We start from the raw sequence: 26030 nt of genomic DNA, 5'->3' as shown, positions 1-26030 counted from the left end.
GCTCTAACACTTTAGCTCTTAAGGCAGATGGAACAATAACTCTATTTTTAAATAGAACAACACCCTTAAGAATTTATAAATAATTTTTAACATGAGAATATTCTCTACAAACATCCGAATTGTTAGTCCATCCAAATTTTACCTGAGAAATTAATTTAATCAATACAGGGTCTGCTTTTGTCATTTTCTGCACAGCTTCAAAAGAAAAGCTGGTGGTGTACCTGAATTGATACAATCATCAATAGGTAACCTACTCAAAGCATCAGCAACCACATTGGTTTTACCACTTTTATGAACAAGATCATAGATATATTGTGACAACAGAACAGACCACCTGATTAATCTTGCATTTGAATTTATTGGAATTGCTTTGTTTTTTCCAAATAATCCAAGCACTGGTTTATGATCCGTTCTCAACTCAAAATTCCTACCTAATAGATAGTATTGAAACTTTGTGACACCAAACACTAATGCTAGCCCTTCCTGGTCTGTCTGTGAGTAATTTTTCTCAACAGAAGTAAGTTTTTTACTAGCAAATGCAATAGGTTTTTCAACATTTTCAACCTGTATCAATACTACTGGAGAAGCATCACATTCTAGAATCAATTTTGATTTTCCAGTAAAGCATGATAAAACATTAGATTGACATAAAGCTTCTTTAATGACATCATAAGCTACTTGGCACTGGTTTGACCATACAAACTTGACATTGTTTTTTGTTAAATCATAGAGTGGTGACAACATTTCAGAAAACTTAGGAATAAATCTACTATAGTGTGTGACTAACCCAAGAAATGACTGTAGCTCATGCAAGTTTTCTGGTACAGGAGCATCCCAAATAGCTTTAACCTTATTTGGTGATGGAGATAAGCCTTCTCCAGAAATTACATAGCCAAGGAAATCAATGAGAGTTTTATTAAACTCGCATTTTTCCAGATTCAACTTGACATTAGCTTCAGCAAATATATTCAAAACAAGCTTAACTTTATTACTTTGGTCTTCTCTCGACTTGGCGCATATCAGGATGTCATCTAAATAAACAATTAAACCATCAATATCACTTAATAACTGATATGTACCTTTGAAAAATTCCCGGCGCTGATGCCAGTCCAAAAGGTAGTCTTTTGTATTTAAACAATCCCTTTTCAGTTTATATAACAAGGTATTTCTGGTCTCCTTCAGAAACCTTCATTTGCAAATATGTATTACACAAGTCAAGCTTACAGAACACCTTATTATCTCCAACTGTAGCCAACATTTCATCAAGCCTAGGTAGTGGGTATTTCTCAATATTAATTTGACCATTCAAATGCTTAAAATCAACACAAATTCTCATTATTCCTGAATCTTTCAAGACGGGTACAATGGGTGAAGCCCAATTACTATACGCTACAGGTTCTATGACTTTATTTTCCACAAGCTCCTGTATAGCAATATCAACTAACTCTTTGTGTGCTAAGGGCACTAGCCTTGCTTTGATGAATTTAGGAGTAGCATCTTTTTTCACATGTATTCTAGCTTCAACTCCTTTAATAGGTAAATTGTCATTTACTTTATAACTATCCAAAAGTTGTTTAGGATTATCAGAAACACCCATGTCATTTACTAAGTTCACTTTCAAAGCTTCATCTAAACCAGTGATCTTTATGCCTATTTTGTTCATTAAATCTCTTCCACATAAATCATTACAGTGTGAATCGGTAACAAAAAATATATGATTTGTACTATAGTTATTAAACCTTACTACAAGATCAACTTGACCTTTTACCTTTATTTGATCTCCATAAGCAGTCAATTCTTTGGAAGATGGAGTCATTTTAACATTTAGTACTTTTATCCAATTTTCACCTATCAGTGAAACACATGAACCAGGATCTATCTCTAAAGATATAGATTTATCATTTAACACAAAATTGTACATTTCTGGTTTAACAGATTTTAGACAATTACAAGAAACTTTCAGTAACATGCTTTTATCAACAGCATTATTAGGACTACACTGGTGTTCTTCATGCACTGGTTCCTGTTCAGAAACTGATTTCACGTTTTTATTCTTAAAACTTTTAGAGCTATTTTGCTTGTATGCATCCTTTTGCTTAAATCTAAAAAAAAAAAAAAAAAAAATTCTAAATGGCCCTGTCGACCACAATAGTGGCATTCCGAGTCTTTAAACCTACAAGCAGAACTTGGATGCAGGAAACCACAATGCTTACACTTTGACACAGTCTTGCTATGCACTTTTTGTACTGTACCTGATGAACTGGGATTACTTGTCTCTCCTTCCCCCATGTGAGCTTTTTCAAGCAACAGAATGCGTTCTAGGTGTTGAAGATGTTAATGCTTCTAGTTTCAGGTCTTCGGCAAGTAGATATTTGAAATAGGGTTCATGGTCCACTGCCATGAATAACTTGTCTCTCAACAAGGCATCAAACATGGTGCAGAAGTTGCAATCCTTTGCCAGTCTCTTCAAGTCTGCATACAGCTCTTTCACAGATTCTTTTTCAACTTTACGCCGTTGTTGAAACGAACACAAGCTTCGGTGATAGGATGGCTTTGTAATGAAATGTTTTTTCATTAATTCTATCAGCTCATCATATGTCTTCGTAGTTGGCATATCTGGTGCCGTTAGATTTGCTAAAATACCAAACATTTTGGTGCCTATGGACACAAATAACTGATTCTTCTTGCCAGCATCAGTTATATCCTGTGTGGCTACATGGGCTTCAAACAAAGCCAAGTAGACATCAAAAGGGAGTTTTTCAGGGTTAAACGGCCCAATCTTGTTTGAAGATGCCATCTTTCACCCTGGTCTAGCTTCGTAGCTATAAAACTATCAGACACTTTAGGAAATTGTAACCCTTTCTCCTCTCATACAGGAGAAAACAAGTGATGTCCGGTGCTGTGTAACAGGAAGCAATATAAGCAAAGGCACCTACACTCTGTGTGGTCACCTCTAGCTTAGCTTACCCCGGCGTTAAGACGCGCGAAGGTGAAGAGTTTTCCTGCATATATGATATTGACCGTTTATCACTGTTTTCCGGCCTCAACCACCAGAAAAAACACTTTGATCCTCGTCGCCATTGTTATGTATTGGCTTTTCCTGATGTGCCAATCAGTTTCCCTGCTCTTCATTGTCACACGGAAGGGTAGAATGGAAACATGTAGTTTGGGCACGGTGTATATTCTCATACTATGATACTGTTTACATCATGGGGCTCCGGGAAGTGCGCGAATTCAACATTTAACAAAACAAAAACAAAAGGCGCATATCGCCATTAACCTAAACATTTCTTTAATGTGAAAACACTACAGCCACCTAACCTGAATATCTTTTATCCAGAAAACCCGGTAGAGGAAAGGAAGGAAAGTGTGCAGAGGCCTCCCAATCCAGCTAAGTGGCTTATCACTCTTGCAAAGGAACGTGCTAACTTGTTCGAGTTTAGAAGATTTTTGAAGAGTCACCTTGGCTATGGTAATTTGACTAACTCGCAGGTATCACGATTTGGAAGAAATTCCTTCTTAATTCATGTAAAATCTTATGAACAAGCTGCCATGGTGCTTAACTTGAAAGAGAAATCCGACATTAAGGAAGTTAAACCCCACTATACCTTTAGTTATGCCAAAGGGGTAATTTTTTATAGAGATCTGTATGACTTTGATGAAGAAATTTTATAAATGTGCCCAACTAATGTTTGGAAGGTTGCTAAAATCCCTCGTTCTTCTATGATTATCCTAAGTTTTTGTGGTGAAGATCTACCTCATTATGTAGAGATAGAAAAAGAGATAGTTTATGTGAAGCAGTTTAAGCCCCGTCCCCTTCAGTGCTTTAACTGCTATGGTTTTGGCCATCTTTCCCGCAGATGTGCAAGGGACAAACTGTGTTTGATATGTGCTCAGCCTGAACATGGGGATTGTTCCCGCCCAACAGTTTGTATAAATTGTAAAGAAGAGCATGATGCCAGAAATAAGAACTGTGTAATTTATAAGAAGGAACAGGAAATACTACTAAAAGCTCATGCAGAACATATAAGTGTAGGATATGCTAAAAGACTATTAAGTAATTCCAAAAGATACAATGATGTTGTTAAAACAAATAGTAAAGTGGATCAGCCAACTGTAGAACCCAATAGAAATAAAAATGCCAATATGAATTCTTCTGTTAACACTGAACCCAAGCCTCAGTGTAAAATTGTCATTATGAAATCTAATGGTCTTCTCAACTAGGAATTTGTAATACTTCTGAAACCTCCTGTGCGGAGGTTTCCTCACCCCTTGTTGAAGGGGTGTCCCCTGCCCCATCTGGATGGGCACCTAAGGTTTCTATTGTAGAAACCTCACAGGCTTCTTCTAATGAAGCCTCCTCTCAGGCAATCTCTTTTCCAGACTTGGGGGACTCCCCAGTAGAGGGATTGCTGACTAGTGTGCCTCACTCGGTAGAGGTGCACAGAAGCAATGAGGATCAACCAAATGCTGAACCCAAGCCTCAATGTGAAAGAGTCACTACTAGACCTAATCGTTCTGCTCCACAACTTGGAAATTGTAGTACTCGTCAACCCTCCTCTGCGGAGGTTCTCCCATCCCCAGTTGAGGGAATGTCTCCTGCCCCATCTAGATGGGCACCTAAAGTTCTCATTGCTGAAACCCCACAGGGTTCCTCTAATAAAGCCTCCTCTCAATCAGTCAACCTTCCAAACTTGGGGGGCTCCCCAATAAAGGGATCACGGACTGATGTGCCTCACTCAGTTGAGGCGCATAGAAGCAAAGCTATGGAGTCTGAAGCTGTGGGCAGTAAAAGACTCCACAGTCCACTCTCATCTCCATCTTCTTCCCCAAATAGTGATATGCAATCTAAGAAAGGAACTAATAACCCGATTTCAGTAAAGCTCAGTTCATAGGACTACGTCAGGAGCTTCAGCTTACAGATTGGGAGGCAAAATTAAACGAAAGACCTGTACATCAGATGTGGGAAATATTTAAAAAATACGCTCACTAAGATGATTCAAACTTACATTCCTTTTAAGGACAGACGTCCCCCAAATCAGGCTCGCCCAAAGTGGCTCGACAAAGAAACTGAAAAAGGTATTGCTAAAAAGAGACAGGCTTATAAGAAATATAAGTGCTCGGGTACATCTAATGACTATGAAAGTTGTGTATCAATACAGAGAGATTTAAAAAAGACAATAAGAAAAAGAAAACGACAATACGAAATGAACATCGCTGATAAATCCAAAGAGAATCCCAAAGAATTCTACAGTTACATTAGAGATAAAAAGGTTGTTAGGAATCACATTGGTCCACTATTATCTGCTGACGGTCAACTTGAATATTCAAATGAAGGAATATGTAATATCTTAAACAATTATTTTAGCTCAGTATTCGTAAACGAAACACCTCAAGGTGAATTCCAAACTGAAACCTGTGAAAAGTCTAGGGTAAACTTACTACGGTAAATATAACAAAAGAAAAAATTAAAAGGTGTATAGAGAAACTCAAAGTTAATAAAACACCAGGGCCTGACGGTTGGCATCCAAGAATCTTAAAGGAAATTAAAAATGAGATTGTTGTTCCATTAGAAACTATTTTCAAGAAATCCATCATATCCGGAGATGTCCCAAGTGAATGGAAGCTAGCTAACGTTACTCCCATATTCAAAAAAGGTGACAAAAAGAAGCCAAATAACTATAGGCCTATAAGTTTGACTTCAATCGTAGGAAAAATAATGGAAACTATCATCAGAGATGCTATCGAACATCATTTAGAAAGTAACCGTTTGATAAATGATAGCCAGCATGGTTTCAGATGGAAACGTTCTTGCGTGACTAACTTACTCGAATTCTACAACACAGTTATCTCGAATTATGACAAAAGAAACAATATAGATTTAGTATATCTAGACTTTGCAAAAGCTTTTGATACCGTCCCACACGAAAGACTACTTACTAAATTAGCTTTGCATGGAATAAGTGGTAGCCTATTAGGTTGGACTAGTAATTGGTTGAATGGTCGAAAACAGAGAGTTGTTTTAAATGGAAAAACTTCTGGATGGAAAAGTGTTGCAAGTGGAGTTCCTCAGGGTTCCGTTCTTGGGCCACTTCTATTCATAGTATATATAAATGATATAGACCGTGGACTAAAATCTACTGTTTCCAAATTTGCTGATGATACAAAACTGTGCGGAGTGGCAAATGATCACTTAAACCAATTAGATATTCAAGAAGATTTAGATCAATTACAGCAATGGTCTGAAAAGTGGCTAATGAAATTTAACACAAGTAAATACAAGGTAATGCACATAGGTAAAAATAACAGTAAGTACGATTACAAGTTATTTGGAAATTCGTTAACAAAAGTGGATAGTGAAAAAGATATCGGCGTAATTATGAGTAACGACCTCAAATCATCCAAGCAGTGTATTTCAGCCTCTGAGAAAGCAAATAAGATTCTAGGACTGATTGCGCGATCTTTTGATTTCAAAAGTCCATCACTCATTAACAAGCTATATAAATCGTTAGTTCGTCCACATTTGGAATATGCTGTTTCCGTATGGTCACCGAATCTCATTAAAGACATTGACAGACTGGAAAAAGTACAACGGCGAGCCACAAAACTGATTCCAAATATCAAAAATAAATCATACGAAAATCGACTAAAACATATGAATCTGTTTTCCCTAAAAAAGCGTAGATTCAGAGGTGACTTGATACAGGTCTTTAAAATTCTAAAGGGAATTGACATCAAAAGTGACAAAATTTTTACATTGAGTGATAATCAGACAAGAAACAATGGTCTCAAACTGTCCGCGGAAATAGATTCAATTTGGAAGTAGGTAGAAACAACTTTGCCAACCGTGTAGTTAATGAATGGAATAAACTTCCTGCACAGGTAGTGCAATGTAGTTCAGTTCGAAGCTTTAAGAATCATTTAGATAAATACCTAAGTAAGATGCTGTAATGATTATAATTTATCTTATATTATTTGTTTTTGCTTTGTTATCATTTGTCTGTCTGATTTTCATTTATTATTAGTTATATGTCAATTTAGTATTATTTACTTTTTAGCTGTTTGTTTATTATTTTAACTATACCTATGCATTTATTTATGTATTTTATTTGTTATTTACATTATTATAGTTTTTATTTATTATTTTATCATTAATATGATTTTTTTTCGCATCCGTCCTAGATATGGATCTAAAGGTCTCCTGTCGGCATGCTCCACCTTTGTAATCCTTTGTAACTCTACATCGTCGGTCGGACCAATGTCAGAGAGGAGGATGCCACCCGCGAAAGCAAAGAAATTAGAAAAGAACCCATCTTGTAGACCCTCTCTCTCTTGCCAGACCAGTAGACCCAAAAAAGAAAAAGAAAACAGTATAATGTCCATAATCCAATGGAATATTCAAGGTTTTAATTCTCATCGAGAGCAGGTTGGGATTGTCTTTAAAGAACATGATGTGTCTGCTATTTGTCTCCAAGAAACTATGCTTGGCGATTTATCCCCTAATGTTGGACTTAATTATAAATTTTACAGATCTCCATGGAGGTACTGGTATCATTGTTAACAAATCTGTAAACCACAGAAGTGTGCACCTACATTCGGTGTTGCAGGCTTGTGCAGTACAAATCTTTACCACTAAATGGATCACTTTATGTTCTTTGTATTTGGAACCTGAACTGGAAGATCGACTCCTAGACATATATAACCACCCCCGTCAGTTTGAGTTAAATGACCTACAATCTTTGGTTGACCAGCTCCCTGAGCCTTTTATTCTAATGGGTGACTTTAACGCCAAGCATCCTCTATGGGGTGAATCAAGATGTGACCCCTGGGGCAATATAACTGAAGAATTTATTGATAATAACGATGTCATTTTGATGAATGACTGTTCCAAAACTAGGTTTGATGTCTTTCACAACTCAAGTTCTGCTATAGACCTAACTATTTGTTCATCATCCTTAAGATTAGACTACAGTTGGTCAATAGATGAAGATCTATATGGTAGAGCCCACTGGCCTATCCATATCAAATATTTAAAGAACACTCCCTCCTCTTGCTTACCTAAATGGAAGACAGGAGAGGCTAATTGGGAATTATTTAGGAGATCCACAGAGATTAATTATAAGACTAGTGATTTTTGTAGTAACTGATGCATATGATTACCTGGTAGACATGATACTTTCTGGTGCTTTCTCTTCCATTCCTAGGACAGCTGGTAAACCTCAACGCCCAGTAGTCCTCTGGTGGAACGATGAATGTGCTTTAAGCAGAAAGATTACAAGAACTTGCTATAAGAGATATCGGAGATATCCTTGTTTAGTCAATAAGATAACGTACAGAAGAGCTCGACCAAAGCAGAAGAAAATCTTCAAGAAAGCAAGGAGGGAATCCTTCATTAAATATATTAGCGAATTGAAATATGACTCTTCCCCTAACTTAGTATGGAATAGGATTCGAAAATTACAAGGAAAGTTTACTCCATCCCCTTTACCCATTCTGAATATAAGTGACTCTTTTATATCATATACAAGAGAAGTAGCAGAGGCTTTTGGAAGACATTATGCTGATATTTCAAGCCCACTACATTATTCACATGATTTCAGAAGAATTAGAGCCAAGACCACGATTAATCCTCCTACCAATACGAACTCGGAGGCATATAATCTTCTTTTAACCTTGGATGAAATGGATCATGCTTTATCTTTATCCTCCCCAACCTCTCCTGGAGAGGATGACATTCTTTATTCCATGGTTGGTCACTTATCCATATCGTCGAAGAAATTCCTTTTAAATGTGCTGAAAAAATTTTGGTCTTCTGGATCTTCTTCTAAATCTTGGAAGACTTCAATCATCATAGGAATCTTAAAGGTAGGAAAAGACCCTCATGACCCACAAAGTTACAGACCTATTGCTCTCACAAGCTGCATTTGTAAGATCTATGAAAGAATGGTTAATATGCGTGTAGTTTGGTTTTTGGAATCTAAAAATCTCCTATCTAACCGACAGTTTGGATTTAGAAGAAATAAGTGCACTCTGGACCCCTTACTTTTTATCACTCGTGAGATTCAGAATGCCTTCGCAATTCAGAACTCGAGCATTGGTGTGTTTTTTGACTTGAAACTGCCTATGGTACTACCTGGCGAGGAGGCATTCTGAAGCAAGTTGCAGAGTGGGGTATCAGGGGTAATATGTTCAATTGTTTAAAGGACTTCTTGTCTGACCGTTATCTGAAAGTCAGAGTGGGCTCTTCTTTCTCTTGTGCATATCTTCAAGAGGAAGGGATTCCCCAAGGAAGTGTTCTGAGTCCTACACTGTTCAGCATAGCCATTAATAGTTTATTAGAACAAGTTCCCACAGGAGTTCATGGATTGGCTTATGCTGATGACTTCGCTATTGTGTGCAGCAAATCGACAACATTAGAAACGGGCCAAAAGATTCAAGAGGTTATTAACTTAGCAACAGCTGAAAAAAAAAAAAAAAAAAGGTTTTCCAGACTAAGACGCAAGGAAGAAATACCAACACTATTCTTAGAGTGTGTCATATTACCATATGAATATCGAGTAAAATACTTGGGTCTGGTTTTCGACAAAAGGTTGACATTCACAAATCACATAAACGAGGTTGTATATACTGTTAAACAGCGACTTAATATACTAAAGGTAGTGTCTCGTTTCAACTGGGGGGCAGATCGTATAACTTTAATAAAGCTTTACCAAACATTGTGCCTTGGCAAAATGGATTACGGATGTCAAATTTATGGATCGGCATGTAAAACTTCATTAAAGAAGCTTGATATAGTCCACAATATGGCTTTACGGATCTGTTCGGGAGCCTATAGAACATCTCCAGTGGATAGCTTGTATGTGGACGCAGGAATTCCTCCCCTGTATATTCGCAGGGAGGAATTAAGCCTTAGATATATATCTCGGGTCTTGACATCAAAACAGAATCCAAACTTCAAATATGTAAAGCAGCCGGTAGACAGAGCTCCAAGGAAAAGTATTCTGCCGAAACCTTTAGAAGTGAGATGTGAAGTTGGGACAGAGAAGGTAGGACTTGATCCTAATACAATTACTGAGAGCACGCCTCCCAACTTCCCTCCTTGGAACCGATGCCCCACTGAAATATGTCCTCTTAAAAAGAAGAAAAATAGAACTGCTGTAGAGCTAAAAAGTGAATTTTTAGAACATTTATCAGTACATGCTGATGCAATTTTTATTTATACAGATGGATCTAAATCCCAAGATGGTGTTGGTTGTGCTGTTGTATCTGATAGCACAGTTTTAAAGAGAAAGTTGCCTCATTTTAACTCTGTTTTTACTGCTGAAATGCTGGCAGTCAGCAACGCCCTCAAATTTGTTTTTAATTCTGTTCCATGTAATAAGAACGTCGTTATTTTTACAGATTCCATGAGCATTCTATCCTCTCTAAATACATTATTACCTTGTCATTTTTTAGTCCAAGAAATACAGGACTGATTGATTCTCATTAACAACAGAAAGAAGATAAAAGTAAACTTATGCTGGGTGCCGTACCATGTGGGTATCACTGGAAATGAACAGGCCGATGCTCCAGCCAAAGCCGCCACTAGGCTCAGCCATATAACAGAGCGAAAAGTCCCACATACGGACTTCAAACAAGTGATCCATTGTTATACAATGGAGAAGTGGCAAGAACAATGAACAAGGCTGGACGGTAGTTATAAGTTGAAATAGATTCACCCCTTGGTGAACCCTTGGAAGTGTCCTCCTTTGGACAGAAGGTCAAGTATTGTTTTGACAAGATTGAGAATTGGCCATCCCTACATTACTTATAATTTTTTTTTTTTTATGGCAAGTAGAGCAGAAAGGCTGGCCCCCCAATATCCCACTTGCCAAGTAGTTTTTACAATAAAACACATTTTAATTCAGTGCCCTGCATTTTCTAATAAATGCAGGGCCAATTTTTTTTTAACAAATTTATCTTTTAAACAAATTTTAGGGGAGGAAGCTCATGTGAAGAATGTTGTAAAGTTTTTGAAAGACATTGGTTTATTTTATGAAATTTAAGATTGTGTATATGAGTGTATGTTGTTGTGATGTGTTTTTGTGAATGTTTATTGTTTTTACGGTTTTACTTGAATTTTTATCCATAAAAGATAAATATGCGCTGAATGGCCTACCGGCTCCGGCGCTTGACCTTCGAGCCAAAAATTTCATAAATCAATCAATCATTAATATATTTCAAAAATGTATATTCTAACACCTTACACTTATAAAATCCCGTGGGACTTTGACATTTTACCTATAAGAAATTTACAGGTGTAAATAAGAACAAGCATCATGTGTATCTTGCTACCCCACCTCCCAGAAATTCCAGTAGTGTACCCAAGAACATAGATATCACTGAAGATGGTGATACCTGTGGTATAGTGTATTGGGCATATAGGAGTAATACGAACTAGTGCAAGGGTGGAGCGCTGCGTGCCTGACCCCCAGACGCTCCTCACAACAAGGACCCCATTTACACTTATAACAAAGATCCTATTGTATGTGTTCTTGCAGTACCTAGCACCTTCGCCCATGGGCAGTTGCTCTGTAGATCTCTTGGGTACTTGACGTGTCCCCTCTGTACACCTAACCTACCGATTAATAAACCCACAAAACGTACAATCTGTTTTACTGCTGCCCCTGTAACAATTTTTGCAAAGATGGCGCAGTGAGTAGGATCTTGCAATTGCAAGCATCCTTGCACCGTTCCCGTGGTGGAACACGAGTGCAGTTTGGTAATCGGTAGCGCGCAAGTGAACGAGTGCCAGTACGTGACAATACACGATCCGGTGGTGCTTACGTGAACGAGGTGTTGCAGGAATCCTGCAATAGTGTGCACGTCGAACTGTGCAGTATTGCGCAGTGCAGTTCAGCAGTGGAGCCCTATCGTGCGACACGTTTCGGCGGGCCCCTAGAGGACCGAACAAAGAGGCCCTTCATTCCAACCCCTTGGATGCCCCCGGCGTTGCCGCGACCCACATAGTGAACGCGCTTACGTCACGCAACACCCCAGTTGACTCGCGTAGACCCCCCCCCCCCAGCCCGGTCCATGGCACAAAGGAGCGATTCACCGTCGCCGCAAGACAGCAACGTCGAATTACACGCCCCGTCCGCGCTCACACCAAATGTAACGCTTCCGCGGGATGGCGGCAACGACGCCGTGCAACGCCTAGCAGCGAGGATACCGGTGTTCCGGGATGAAGGGAGGGAGGACCGCGCAAAAATGAACGCAATGGCGGAGGCCTACCGTGAGAAAATGGACGAAATAGCGGAGACCCTTCAACAACTCCTAGCCCTCATCCCCCGCACGCTGCCCCCTCCATCGAGCCCTCCGCCGACTTTACCCGTTTCGGCCCCGCCTGTCGCCGGAGCGCCGCCCGCCCCCCTGCCGCCGGGCAACCTGACGGTCCCACGCCCGCCACCGTTACAGGCCGACGCCCCATTCCAGTCGTTCCTGTCGTGGCGCCGTGGCTGGGCCGACTACGCCGCCATGGCCGGCGTCAATAGGAGGCTGTACGACATACAACTTATACAACTAAGATCGTGCTTGTCTCTCGGCGTACAGGCGGTTTTGCGGAAATCGCTGGACATCCCTCAAGATACCCCACTCTCCGCCGACGAAGTGCTCGTCCGGCTGTAGTCCCACCTCCAGGACGCGCGAGTCGAGGCCCTCCGCCGCCGTGACCTTTTCTAGTGCAGGCAAGAGCACGGCGAGTCCTTCGATGACTTCTACGGCCGCGTCAAGGACAAGACCCGGGAGGACCTATGCACCGTAGGCGCCGTCGCTTGCGCGGAGGCCCAGATGAAAATGGTCATACTCATGGGAGTCAGGGACGAGGAATTTGTACAGCGCATCAGCTCCCTCCCCGCAACCCCGTCACTGCAGGAGGTAGTGACCCACTGCCGCTCGCACGAGTCGGCAAGGGAGACAGCCTTGGACTGCCAGGGCAACCCCCAGGTGTGCGCCGTTTCGGCTTATAAAAGTGTTCAATGCTAGGCGCGCACACACCCACCTCAACCGCCTCCTGCACCCTCCTCGCGACCTGGCGACACCTGCCACAATTGCGGGACCAAGGGACACTGCCCTCATACCCGCCAGTATCCTGCCAGGAGCGCCCGATGCCGCATATGCCGCAAGAAGGGTCCAGGGATCGAGATGAGAATCACTACGAGATGAGAATCACTACGAGCCGCCAATCCCCAGTGCCCCCGCGCCTCCCCCTGGGAAGGCTGGCGCCTGCCGAAAGGTGTCCGACGGCTCCGGCCGCTCCCCGACACCTGTCAACATTCGCATCCGCTTCGGGAACGTGTCCTCGAATTTGCTTATGCTGCCGGACACAGTCGTGGATGTCACAGTGATAGGCGCCCGGCACCTGGGCACACTGGCGATATCTAGGGCTAGCTTGCAGCCGCCAACCTCAGCGCCGACGTGTCCAAGATGCCGACGCGGTGCCCTTCGCCATCCACACGCCCAGGCCGATACCGTTCGCGTTCCAGGACCAAGTGAAGGAAGAACTTGACTCAATGGTGCAGCAAGGTATCATCACATCTGTCGACGACGAACCTTCGGAATGGTGCTACCCGATGGTCCTCGTGGCCAAGAATAAGGGCGTACGCATCACGGTCGACCTGACGAAACTCAACTCTCAGGTAACGCGCCCCACTCACCCTTCGCCCACGCCGTTTGCCGTGGTCCACAGCGTCACCCCCTCCGCGAGGCTCTTTACGACGGCAGACGCCCTCCACGATTACTGGCAGATAGACCTCGTAAAAGAGGACCAGCATCCGACTAAGTTCATCATCCCGTATGGGCAGTACAAGCATTGCCGGGGACCAATGGGCTTCGCAGCCACCGGCGACGCCTACTGCCTCTGGGGAGACGCGGCTCTGCAAGGTGTGGATGATATCCTTCTGTTCGACGACGACCTCCCCTCCCACTTCCGGAGGATCCACCACATGCTTACCAGGTGCCGCGACCACAGCATCACTCTTAACAAGGAGAAATTCACAGTCACCGCCCCTAGCGTCAGCTTCTGTGGCTACCGCCTCTCTGCCGATGAGGACAAGGTCAGGGCAATACGGGACTTTCCTACGCCCGCCAACCTACGCTTATTTAACCTGTTCCACTGCTGCCCCTGCAGCAATGCCCGCAAAGAATACCCAGCTTGAAGATATGGACACCTGCATCGTATCAACCTCTAATCCCTAATGAAAATCAACCAAAGCCTTTAAGTCAAGCACTACTGAATGACTTAACAAGGGATTAGGATTATCAAAAGAGTGTACCCAGCTACTCAGATCACACCTTGACGAAAGCAATTAACTTGCATCAGGAACTGCACATTTCTGGCATCGCAAAAGAGATGAAGAGTTTTGCCATTTTTTCTCACTCCATGACAACTCTTCATTAGTACATTGTAGTGATATTGGAGGACTAGTTGAATAGTTGAAGTCTTGTGTTTAATTTATTGTCCAGTGGAATGGAGACTCTTCATTGACTCATCGAGTCAAAGTTTAAAAGCTGTTCTTTTAAACATTGCATCTGTTCCTGTTACACATTTAGTTCTATTAACTGAGAGTTATGAGAATATGAAAATCTTACTCAGTGCTCGGAAGTGTTAAAAGTTATGGGTATTATATAAACGCTTAGAAAAGCACTTAACTGTTTATTGTTCTTCAAAGGCACAATGCACATGACACAAATAAGTTTATGTTCAGACAAAAATATACACATCAACCTCTCTACACTGTGGCTTTACCATGACTAACTTGCAGAAGCGTAATGTCTCCCATAGCGCGGGAAATCTCTCAGGCCTAGCAACTGAACTTTGTTATACAAGCAAATTAAGTACAGATTATACAATAAATCAAATGACAAAATTCTTACTCTACATTGCATTGTACATTCAATAAAAACAATACAAGATGCACAATAACAAATATTTATATTTCAACACTCCTTAGATTGTATTGTTTTTGTAAATTCTATCCATTCAATTTTTGTTCAGTCATTCCCATCCCTTTTCTAAATGTTTGAAACTTATCCACAGGGAGTGCCTTGGTTAATATATCAGCCAACATATTATCACTTGGACAATATTTCACATCAATGGTTTTGTTATTGATCAACTCTCTCACAAAATGAAACTTTATATCAATATGTTTAGTACGAGAATGATCTTTCTGATTCTTCGCAAGGACTATAGCAGACTGATTATCCTCAAAGATAGTTATAGGACTTTGACAATCGTGTTTCAAGTCCGTTAGCAAAGATTTAAGCCAAACAGCTTCCTGTACTGCACCAGATAGTGCTACATATTCAGCCTCAGCAGTTGAGAGTGCAACGCACGATTGCTTGTTTGAGCGCCAAGAAATCAGTCCACTAGTCCCGAGCCTAAAACAATAACCTGATGTGGATTTACGGTCAGATCTATCACCAGCCCAGTCAGCATCAGCAAAACCTACACATTCATTTACATCATCATTAGTATAGAGTAGTCCAACTGTGATGGTTCCTTTGAGGTATCTGAAGATCCTCTTAACTGCTGACCAATGCTGTTGATAAGGTTTATTACAATACTTTGCAACATTACATACAAAGGATTACAAAGGCGGAGCATACCGACATGAGACCTTTTGGTCCATATCTAGGTCGGATGCGAAAAAATCAAAATAATAATAAATGAATAAATAAAAAAATATAATAATATAAATAACAAATAAAATACATAAATAAATGCATAGGTATAGTTGAATAATAAACAAACAGATGAATAGTAAATAATAATAAATTGACATATAACTAATAATTAATGAGAATCAAACAGACAAATTATAACAAAACAAAAACAAATAATATAAAATAAATGCTAATCACTACAACATCTTGCTTAGGTGTTTATCTAAATGATTCTTAAAGCTTCGAACTGAACTACATTGCACTGCCTCTGCAGGAAGTTTATTCCATTCATTAACTACACGGTTGGCCAAGTTGTTTCTACCCACTTCCAAATTGAATCTATTTCCGGATCAGTTCAAGTCTTTGCCAGCTTCGAGTCTCCGTGTGCACGTCCCATGCAGAAACAGACAAACAAGACAGTCTCATTTTTATTTATAATTTTGGAACGTATCTTCTACCCTCAATCAACAAAATAATCCCTCCTTGGGGGGGTCTACTCCAGTTGTCTCTACCCTTGCAACATATATCATCGATCTTATTTTTCAGTTTATATCCATCATCTATAACTTCAAGTTCTTGATTAATCTTCTCATTCCATTCAGATACAAAAATTTAATTTTACAACCTAATGTTCATTTAAGATACTGTATTCCCGCCATTATGATGTTTCCTACCTAAACAAAATTCGTAATAGACTGCTTGTCTTACCTGGTTTTCCTCCTCTAGTCCTGGGCTGCAACTAATGTCCTCTGTTGTCCATCTCTTTTGTCCTTCAGGGTCACTTTCGGGGAAACATTTCAATAAAAAAATCACGTGAGAAACACAGAATGATACATTCCACTGTCACAACGAATCTTCTTTCCTGCATACTGCATATGAAATGTCTGGTCTGTTTTTTGTGGACAAAAATAACAAACTACCAATTGCAGATTGATACTTAGTAGTATCAAAGAGATCTAATTCATCATAGTCTTTTAAAAGAACATTGCTTACATCACATGGAGTAGATACAGGCTTACAGTCACCAAAGCCAAACTTGTTAAGAACACTCTTAATAACTCCAGATTGATTGATGAAGATTTTACCATTATTTTGTGCAATTTTTACACCTAAAAAGTATTTCAATTCTCCTAAGTCCTTCATCAAGTAACGCTCACTCAACAAATTCTTAATCTCAGCAATAATATCAAAGGACTTACAAGCTAAAATGACATCAACATATATGGCAATTATACACAAATCATTATCATACATGCGAGTGTAAACACATGAATCACTAGGACTTTGTTCAAAATGCAAGTCTTTCATAAATTTATCTAAGTTATCATTCCAACATTTAGGACCTTGTTTGAGGCCATAGATGGCCTTGTTTAGTTTACATACTAACTCTTCTTTTCCAGGTTCATGAAAAGATTCGGGTTGAGTTAAGTAAATCTCTTCACGCAGTTCTCCATTGAGAAACGCAGAAGATACATCCATCTGATGGATCTTTAATCCTTCTCGAGCAGCTAATGATAAGATGGTACGTATTGACTCAAACCTAACCACGGGACTGAAGGTCTCATCATAGTCAATACCAGGTCTTTGTGAAAAACCTTGAGCAACTAAGCGAGCTTTGTAAGAGGAAACTGAGCCATCAGGTCCAATTTTCTTTTTAAAAACCCACTTTGATTTGACGGGAGTTCGTCCTTCCGGCAACTCTGTCAAATCCCAAACATCATTAGAAGAAAGAGCTGTTATTTCACTCTGCATAGCTGCCTTCCAAAGAGATTTTTCAGGTCCATTCAAAGCATCCTCAACACTTTGTGGTTCACCAAGTGATGGTGCATCACAAATATTAACCCATTCACCAAGACGTTCTGGTGGACGTCTATCTCTGTTGGACCGCCTAACATGCATTTCAGGAGCTTCATTTCCATTTTTCTCATCTTTATCTACAGGAATGGAAATATCAACTTTTTCAAATGAAACAGAATCCACATTAGCACACTCCTTCTCAAGAAAATACATTTGAGATTCATTGAAAATTACATCCCTGCTGTAAATTATTTTCTTACTAGTTACATCATACAAGCTGTAACCTTTAGTAGTAGATCCATATCCTAACATAACACAACGTTTAGATTTAGAACCTAATTTAGATCTTTCATCTTTAGGTACATGAACATATGATACACATCCAAAAATTCTTAAATGTTCAACATTAGGTTTTCTGCCATTAAGAGCTTCATATGGTGTCATGTCTGTTAGAGCAGCTGTTGGACACCTTTTTCTAATATAGACTGCTGTACTTTGAGCTTCAGGCCAAAATGACTTAGGTAAGTTTGAATATGATAGCATTGCTCTTACGGTTTCAACCAGGGTACGATTTTTCCCTTTCTGCAACACCATTCTGTTCAGGAGTTTTAGGTACAATAGTTTCATGACGTGTACCCTACTTCAGATAATTTTTGAACTCATTTGAGGTATACTCTCCCGTTATCTGATCTCACAATTTTGATTTTAGCATCATATTGTTTCTCAACCAATGTCTTCCACTACAAATTTGTTGAAAACATCACTCTTATTTGTCAAAATGTACATCCATGTATACCTAGAAGCATCATCTATGAAGGTCAGAAAGTAACTACCATTACCCAAAGAACTAGGGTTAAGCTTCCCACATACATCAGTATGTATTAATTCAAACAATTTTCTATTTCCATCCTTCAGTGATGATCGAAATGGTTGTCTTTGATTCTTACCATCAACACAGCTTTCACAAAAAATAGAGTCACTTCTAAGAGAACTGTTGACACCATTTATCAAATCTTTCCTAACTAATTTACAAAGATTATATAATTATCAATGCTAAGGTGGCCTAACCTGCGATCCCATAACATCTCTTTTGATTGTGCAACAAGTGCAGAATTGGAGACAGAGTCAAGTGCTGTTGCAGCTGCAATATCACTAACACATTCTAGAAAATACAAATTCCCTACTTAATTTGCAACAGCCAACAACTCATTTTCTTGGTTGAAAATTTCACATTTACCTTCATGTAAATTTACATTTATGTAATTTTTGACCATTTTAGGTACTGATATCAAATTATAAGTTAAATCAGGAATGAAGAGAACATCTTTTACAGTACAATTAGTTATTTCATCATTAGGTAGTTTCAATTTAACGAAAACATCACCTACCCCATAAGCTTTCAAAGCTCTACCATATCCTACTTCAACAAACAAGGGTATTGCTAGTGTCTCATAACTTGAAAAAAGCTCCTTTTTATGGGACATATGTTGCGTAGCACCTGAATCAATTACCCAACTGCCTGCTTTGAATACAGAATTTACAGATAAAGCAGTAGCAACCAATGCTATTTCTTTTTCATCCTTTTTATTTCCCACGGCACAATTCACTTTTTCATTTTTACACTTCTTCAAATAAACCCAACAATTTTTCATGACGTGCCCCATCTTTTTGCACTCAAAACACTGTATATTTTCATATAACTTTGTTTTATTAACAACAAGTGCACTGATATCGTTTGTTGACTTCATAAGACTACACTTACTTTCCTGGTGTAGAAGACGTTCCGTCACAGTTTCCCACTTTGGAACACTTTCCGAAGCCTCTAGTGCCGTTACAAGCACTGAATAACTGTCAGGCAATGACGATAACAATATAATTACCTTGTCTTCCTCGTTAACGGCGTCGCCAACCACTGCGAGTTCACCAAATAATTCAACGAAGTTCTTCAAATGTTCCTGCATACTGTCTTCTTGGCGTAACTTCATGTTGTACAACCGTTTCTTTAGTCGTAGTTTATTTGACCAGGTTTTCTTTTGAAAAGTGTCCTCCAGTAGTTTCCACACAGCACCTGGATCAGTTGGATCCCCAACCAAATAAAGAAGGTTTTGGTCAATAGCCAATACAATAAAAGCCAACGCCCTGGCCTTTTTCTTATTGTATTTTTTCCAGTTCCCCTTCCTCTGCCGGTACTGTTTCTGAGCCAGTTACTATACCGAACATATCCTCTTTAATCAAGTGCATCTTCATCTGCAACTTCCACGTAGGATAGTTCTTATCATTCAACAGTGTGAGGTTGATTGTACTGCGATCCATTTTGTCAGTCTGTGTCACACAAATGAAATGCAACGTAATAAACACTTACGTTCACTCTTGTTCACGTGCCTACACCGCCATGCTCGATTCAATCACTATTCGCTGTGACGCAGTGTAATTTCTAAGCACACAAAATAACGTGTCCTGGGCCTATAACCTATGTTAAAAGTTATGGGTATTATATAAACGCTTAGAAAAGCACTTAACTGTTTATTGTTCTTCAAAGGCACAATGCACAAATAAGTTTATGTTCAGACAAAAATATACACATCAACCTCTCTACACTGTGGCTTCACCATGACTAACTTGCAGAAGCGTAATGTCTCCCATAGCGCGGGAAATCTCTCAGGCCTAGCAACTGAACTTTGTTATACAAGCAAATTAAGTACAGATTATACAATAAATCAAATGACAAAATTCTTACTATACATTGCATTGTACATTCAATAAAAACAATACAAGATGCACAATAACAAATATTTATATTTCAACAGGAAGTACAGTCACCATAATTGGAAGGTTTGTGGAGATTTAAAGGTAAAAAGACAAAGTCATTTTATGTTTTCACAGTAATTTGATCTTATATATTTCAGTTATCTCCTTAATCTCATATTTTATGATATTCATATTGTTTCTCTTCAGATTGTGTCCCTAATATAACTTATATTAGGGACACAATCTGAAGAGAAACAATATGAATATATTACATTATATAAGGAATGCAAAGAGGTTACATCGAATACCCATGTTTTCTCTGTCTGTGGTATAGCCGAGCATATGACAAACACTACAAGCATAGTGAATGGCCATCTATAGAAACACTTCAACCTGGCTCACACAATAAGGATGTTGATCCACTGGTCAACCCTCATCAAATTTGCTGCCACCTCTTCATATAAAATTTGGATTTATGAAGAATTTTGTTAAGGCCACCAGTAAAGGAACTCCAGCATGTGCTTTTATAAGGCAGACATTTTCACAAATCAGTTGCAAACATTAACCCTGTCCCTCCCCTATTTCCTCCCATTTTCATCATCGTCATGAAGGTCAACTTCGGCACGATCAGTAATTTCCTGATCATCTTTTGACGTTTGGCGTCGTATTATGGGCCTAAACATATATGGCTGGACGGATAATAAACGAACTCCACTAAGTACTTTTCTTCAGGTTCAGTTAAATTCTGCGACATTTTTCAATAGAAACAGCGAGTGTTTATGCAATAATAATTTCTAAGATGCTATTGTCTAGATACAATGTTTGGCTACTATGACGTCACGCCGATGCCATCTAGCGGGCAAAAATTAACTGAATGAATGACTGCACGTCTCTCGGGATCTTCGAAAATATCATAGAATCTGCTCTTATAAACACGTATTTTAACAAAAATAAGACTATTACAATGGTATAATCGACTGAGATAGTATACAAAAACAATTCTAAAAGAGAGTGGGTGATTTAGAAAGATTACTTCGCCTATTGCATTCTGACCCTTAAAGCTGCTAATGGGACCTGTCGCAGTGAGCAAATTGATACCAGACACCTCCAGATTTTGTAATTCTTGCCGGAAAATAAATATTTTTTTGGGCAAGTTTTATAAGCTTACAGAGGTGTATCGTTGTACATTATTGTGTCTGAAATTTAAGTCAATTAATTTCATGATTGCAAACGGCATATAGCATTGTTTGAGCCTCTATTTATAATCATAGACGATATTCGTAAAACAGCCTATAATTGTATCAAGCCAATCAATTTGTCATTTTCTACCGACTTCAATGGACGTATACTGATATATACTTTCATTTGAATGCACCAAGCAATAGGCAAATCCATGTAATGTATCGAAAATATAATTTTGCATTGAAGACTTAATTTTTTCGCTACGATAAACTTTGTCTTTCTCTTATTTTTTCTTGAATCTGACGTGCAGTTTGCCACGGCACACGTAAAATTAGTCATATTTGTTTGAAAATAGCTCCCAGCAGATCTAAGAGGCTATTCTTTACAAAAATGTCGTTAACTTCGTACGTCCGCCACCACTGTTGTTATTTTTTATCTCACTGATTATCTTCATATACAGGACGTGACAGTGATATCCATTATTTTTCAACACTCTCAGATAAAATGCACAAACCGAAATCAACATCCTCTTATTTTTACTGCTCATAGTTACTTCAGTAAAAATAATTACCTATTTTTAGTTTTACCTTATAATTACATTAACAAAGCCTTATCACACACCATTAAGTAAAAATTATAACATTAAGAGTCATGTTTTTAATTTCAAATACATTTATGCAGCAATTTATGGCGTATCTTTTTTTTAAATATCGATTTCCAAATTAGCTAAGTCACCCCTTTGCCTCGTGAAATCCGAGACAATTGAAAATTCTAGCGCTAATAGGAATCTACGAGCCTGACTGCGAAAGGTCCCATTCTCTGTCATACCTTACTAGTATTTTTCACATCTCACTTCACACATACCACACCTCACTTCACAGCTATCACACTTCTTTACTAACATCTCTTTTCAAAGCTTTGTTCTTTGTCTTATGTTCTCTTAGATCACACCGTGTAGCAATTTTTTTGTTCCCCGGTTCTACGTGTCATTTCATGGTTTGTAATATCCCATTATTATAGAAAAAACCAGAAGTTTGGGTTTGTGATTAGGACTTTGATGTTTTGAAATTTTCATATTTTTCAGGATTTTTTATTTTATTTTTTCAGTTCAAATAACTCATTTAATATTAATAGAGTATATATTTATTTTATGACACAAGCAAGTAAAGACAAATGACAGTTATCAAGCAACTTAAACACGTCAGAAATGACTGGATTTCCTGGATTTGTGGTTGTAATCAATAGTCGCACTCCCGCACCAGCCCCCAGATATAGTCCTCCCATAATTTTCTCATTGTAGTTGCCCTGGCACCTCCGCTCTATCTCCTTCACATCTTAGTGGAATCGCTCGCCTTGTTCTTCTAAGTAGGTACCCATATTGTCCTTGACTTTGTCCAGGTGAACGTCCAGCATATGAAGCTTAAGGGACATCCTGCATCCCATGGCGCCAAAAGCTTTTACAAGTTCCTGCACCAGCTGCTGGTAGTTTTCAGCTCTGTTGTTGCCCAGGAAGCCCTTGGCAACGGGTATGAAACAGTCCCAAGCTGTTCTCTCAGTCCTTATTGGAGAACTCGGTAGACTCAAGCACCTTCTTTATCTGAGATCCAACAAAAATCTCACCTTTGATTTTGGCCTCAGATAACTTGGACAAGAACTCAAGAAGGTACTTAAAAGCGGCTAATTCCAGTGGCTCCCATATGACGTTCCGTGTCTCAACTACAAATTATATTCACGTAATGGTCAGAGGTGGCTCTGCTGTTCCAAAGGGAGAGGAGGCATTGGAATTTGATAAAGCCTCTCTATGGACCAAGCAGGAAAGCCACCATCTTAAAGTCTCCAATGATTTTCCAATTGTACCGGTTGTATTGCAGAGCTTCAGTGAGGATTTTCACACTGTAGTAGTCTTTCTTCAGGCAGACTGAATGAGCTAGGGGGAGCGTCGGGAACTTGCTTCCATTGTGAAGGAGGACACCCTTCAAACTTGTGGTAGAGCTGTCTATGAAGAACCATCACCCCTCGGGCATACAAACGGTACCCCAATAACGTCAAACAGTCCAGGCACATAATAACAGAAGCAGAGGCCATCCCTAAGAGTTGTAAAAGCCTGAGAAAGGTTCGTGCCGACTTCTCAGACTTGTCACCTGCACCTCCTCCTTGGCCAAGTTCTACTGCTTCATCCTGTAGTTGAATAGCTCTACATTGTGTGGGGCTTTTTCCCAAAGATCCCACATCCCTCCAAGACCAGGTCATCCCAGAGAAGTGGAACACCATTAGGGAGGCTAACTTACAGTCTTTCCTGAAATGAGCTCTTCTAATGTTAGTATATAAGCCTGCCCTATGGTAAGTCATTCAGAACTCACTCAGCATGGAGATTAAGACTAACCGAGGTTGAGACAACCTCTGTCTTGATGGGTACATGTGTGTCAAGAAAAGGAGCTCCCTGGAAGCAGTGGGGCACTATCCGCCTTGGATAAATGTACATATTTCACTATCTGTAAAATGCACTTATATCATGTATATTCAACTATTAAATGCATATTTATTATGTATATTGTACATATTTCTCAGTGTAAAATAAAAGTGTCCTCAATGTAAATAATTGTCTGGTGTTAATATAATATGATGTGAGCATTTGTCTCTTTTTCCATGAAGGGTGTGACCATATGTCTTGTGAGCATATATCGTGTGAGCATTTGTCTGCGCACCACCTCCAAACATCTCTAAACAATGGTCTTCCCATCCACTGACCCATCTCTATGTATACTAAACCTCCTCCTAGATTATGAATGGGCACTAATACTAGACCAACACCATAGTGCCCATTTCCCACTTTTCCTCACATCCTTTACAGGTTTCCCACAACCTCTATGGGCCCTTTTCCATAGAAATTTGACATTCTTTCAAGGAGCATCATATACCACCAAAGCAGTAAAAGACTAACGAATGATCGGCATAACACTGACCTATGATTACAAAGAGCATAACAACGTCATCTGGCAGACATATCAGCAGGATTGTGGGAGAGACGCACGGACTGCAGCAGAATATTGAAGTAGTTTTTCTTTATATGAATGAAGAGATGATGAAAAAAATCATCGAAATCCTGATCCGTCCAAAATTGGAATATGCGTTAGTGATATGGTCCCCACACAGAGTGAAGGATATAAACAAGATGATAGTATATAAAGGTAAAAAATCAAACTGATCCCCAACCTGCCAGATAAACCATATGAGAAAAGACTAAAAGCACTGGGTCTGCCAACTTTGAAAGGTCGAAGAGTAAGAGGTGATATAATTACATTATTCAGGTCACTGTCTCTTCATTGACAGAAGAGATCTTTTGATTAAGGATGAGAAGGGTTTAAGAGGTCATGTGAATAAATTATGGAAGACCACAGATGTAAATTATGTGAAGAAATATTTTCCATATAAATGTATAGATACGTGGAATAGCTTAAAATGTGACATAGTCCAGGCTGGAACAATACGTGAATTCAAATCTAGATATGATAAGTATTAATCAAATATAATGTTGGAACTGTACCTGAATTTGAAGCTAGGTATGATAAATTGGAGAGTAGGGGACGTGACTCAACAAGCGTTGCTCCTTTCCTGTGTACTACAATTAGGTAAATACTTACCAGTTCCAACCTTATCATCATCATGACATACGGCCCCTGGAATCCAGATTAGCGATGGCCCAAAACCTATAGAGCAAAGAAGATGGTCTTTCGCTGCTTTAAAAGACAGCCAACCTGGAGAACTCAATATCTGTAAATAAACAAATAGATAAATAAATATTTAGATAAAAAAAAAAATAATAATAAACGGAATAATGCACCACGCACTCCGTAACTCGTATCAAACCGTCTCCAGAAAAAAAAAAAAAAAAAATACAATAAAACATCCTCATACTACCCTGTTCTCCAAACCAACAACCATACGTTAGATTACCAGAATCAGACAAGAAACAATGGTCTCAAACTGTTAGGAAATAGATTTAATTTGGAAGTGGATAGAAATAACTTTGCCAACCGTGTAGTTAATGAATGGAATAAACTTCCTGCAGAGGCAGTGCAATGTAGTTCAGTTCGAAGCTTTAAGAATCATTTAGATAAGCATCAAAGCAAGATGCTGTAATGGCAGTCATTTATTTTATGTTATTTGTTTATTTGTTTTGTTATCAATCGTCTGTTTGTTTATTATTATTTGCTTGATTATCATTTATTATTAGCTATATGTCAATTTATTATTATTTACTATTTACCTGTTTATCATTTAACCATATGCATTTATTTATGTATTGTATTTATTATTACTTACATTATATTTTATTTGTTAATTTATCTATTTATCATTATACATACACACACACACACACACACACACACACACACACACTTCAACGAATGGACGGCTTAGAAGACGTTCTGAAGAAAAGTGAAGTCTGTGGATCCCAACGCAAAGAGAAGTGCCTAGTGTTTTTGCAGGGTGGGGGGGAAATTGCTCGTGGAGTAGTGGGAACGTAGGGAAAGAGGAAAAGGGGAGGGATTACTGAGGGAAATGGAAGGAAATGAGGAGGGAGTAGACTTTGACCA

The 26030-nt window shown here is 39.2% G+C and overlaps 1 protein-coding gene across 1 annotated transcript in view; it reads right to left on the bottom strand.

Annotated features, from left to right (window-relative positions):
* Positions 1 to 25151, bottom strand: part of LOC143023835 (uncharacterized) — a 134852-nt gene extending 109701 nt beyond the window's left edge. The window contains exon 1 of the mRNA XM_076182472.1: positions 25074 to 25151. The gene's annotated coding sequence lies outside the window, so the exon portion shown is untranslated. The remainder of the gene's footprint in view (positions 1 to 25073) is intronic.
* Between the last annotated feature and the right edge of the window lie 879 nt (positions 25152 to 26030).

Source organism: Oratosquilla oratoria, unplaced genomic scaffold, assembly GCF_046742065.1.
Source record: "Oratosquilla oratoria isolate Oo_2021 unplaced genomic scaffold, ASM4674206v1 SCAFFOLD65, whole genome shotgun sequence".
Lineage (NCBI taxonomy): Eukaryota > Metazoa > Arthropoda > Malacostraca > Stomatopoda > Squillidae > Oratosquilla > Oratosquilla oratoria.
Note: the sequence above shows the minus strand (reverse complement) of the source record. Positions and strands in the feature narration are given on the sequence as shown.